Source organism: Triticum dicoccoides, unplaced genomic scaffold, assembly GCF_002162155.2.
Source record: "Triticum dicoccoides isolate Atlit2015 ecotype Zavitan unplaced genomic scaffold, WEW_v2.0 scaffold50453, whole genome shotgun sequence".
In the NCBI taxonomy this organism is placed as follows: domain Eukaryota; kingdom Viridiplantae; phylum Streptophyta; class Magnoliopsida; order Poales; family Poaceae; genus Triticum; species Triticum dicoccoides.
In genome coordinates this window covers 1-1,687 of record NW_021277622.1, presented here as the reverse complement: position 1 = coordinate 1,687, position 1,687 = coordinate 1, and the positions used below count along the sequence as shown (strand labels likewise).

At 48.5% G+C, this 1,687-nt stretch overlaps 3 non-coding genes and 1 pseudogene across 3 annotated transcripts; all 4 read left to right on the top strand.

Annotated features, from left to right (window-relative positions):
• The first annotated feature begins 28 nt into the window (after nt 1–28).
• Nucleotides 29–147, top strand: LOC119346781. Its single transcript, XR_005167928.1, has one exon. It is a non-coding gene; the product is annotated as a 5S ribosomal RNA (ribosomal RNA).
• A 367-nt stretch (nt 148–514) lies between these two features.
• LOC119346783 lies at nt 515–632 on the top strand (annotated as a pseudogene).
• A 124-nt stretch (nt 633–756) lies between these two features.
• LOC119346782 lies at nt 757–875 on the top strand. The gene has a single exon (XR_005167929.1). It is a non-coding gene; the product is annotated as a 5S ribosomal RNA (ribosomal RNA).
• Nucleotides 876–1,242: 367 nt separating this feature from the next.
• On the top strand, nt 1,243–1,361 carry LOC119346780. The gene has a single exon (XR_005167927.1). It is a non-coding gene; the product is annotated as a 5S ribosomal RNA (ribosomal RNA).
• The last annotated feature ends 326 nt before the right edge of the window (nt 1,362–1,687 follow it).

The following is a 1,687-nucleotide window of genomic DNA, read 5'->3' as shown; positions in this document are numbered from 1 at the left end:
ATAAGGGACGAAGACGGGGAAACATGTCGGATGCGATCATACCAGCACTAAAGCACCGGATCCCATCAGAACTCCGAAGTTAAGCGTGCTTGGGCGAGAGTAGTACTAGGATGGGTGACCTCCTGGGAAGTCCTCGTGTTGCATTCCTTTTATAATTATTTTTTGCGCCTTGTGACAAACATATCGCACGTGCGCGATATATATTAATCCCGTTATATTATTTTTGACGTTTGCGATATGTTTAAGCTCGATGCTCATTGCTCGCGCGTCTTGGGGCGGCTTTGTGGCGCGAAGAGCGCTTTCTGAAAGGGGTGGAAAAAACTCGTGTTGCTGCGGTATGGAGGGAGGGGTGGAAACCGTGGAAAACTCGTCTCCGTGATTGAGCGGGAGAGTAAGTAGTATAGGACACTATCCATTGTTAGGGAACAGTTGTAATGTTAGTGAGAATGTAGAATCGTCTTTGGAGCGGACCTGGGAGTGGCAAGCATAAGGGACGAAGACGGGGAAACATGTCGGATGCGATCATACCAGCACTAAAGCACCGGATCCCATCAGAACTCCGAAGTTAAGCGTGCTTGGGCGAGAGTAGTACTAGGATGGGTGACCTAGCGGGAGAGTAGTACTAGCGGGAGAGTAAGTAGTATAGGACACTATCCATTGTTAGGGAACGGTTGTAATGGTAGTGAGAATGTAGAATCGTCTTTGGAGCGGACCTGGGAGTGGCAAGCATAAGGGACGAAGACGGAGAAACATGTCGGATGCGATCATACCAGCACTAAAGCACCGGATCCCATCAGAACTCTGAAGTTAAGCGTGCTTGGGCGAGAGTAGTACTAGGATGGGTGACCTCCTGGGAAGTCCTCGTGTTGCATTCCTTTTATAATTATTTTTTGCGCCTTGTGACAAACATATCGCACGTGCGCGATATATATTAATCCCGTTATATTATTTTTGACGTTTGCGATATGTTTAAGCTCGATGCTCATTGCTCGCGCGTCTTGGGGCGGCTTTGTGGCGCGAAGAGCGCTTTCTAAAAGGGGTGGAAAAAACTCGTGTTGCTGCGGTATGGAGGGAGGGGTGGAAACCGTGGAAAACTCGTCTCCGTGATTGAGCGGGAGAGTAAGTAGTATAGGACACTATCCATTGTTAGGGAACGGTTGTAATGGTAGTGAGAATGTAGAATCGTCTTTGGAGCGGACCTGGGAGTGGCAAGCATAAGGGACGAAGACGGGGAAACATGTCGGATGCGATCATACCAGCACGAAAGCACCGGATCCCATCAGAACTCCGAAGTTAAGCGTGCTTGGGCGAGAGTAGTACTAGGATGGGTGACCTCCTGGGAAGTCCTCGTGTTGCATTCCTTTTATAATTATTTTTTGCGCCTTGTGACAAACATATCGCACGTGCGCGATATATATTAATCCCGTTATATTATTTTTGACGTTTGCGATATGTTTAAGCTCGATGCTCATTGCTCGCGCGTCTTGGGGCGGCTTTGTGGCGCGAAGAGCGCTTTCTGAAAGGGGTGGAAAAAACTCGTGTTGCTGCGGTATGGAGGGAGGGGTGGAAACCGTGGAAAACTCGTCTCCGTGATTGAGCGGGAGAGTAAGTAGTATAGGACATTATCCATTGTTAGGGAACGGTTGTAATGGTAGTGAGAATGTAGAATCGTCTTTGGAGCGGACCT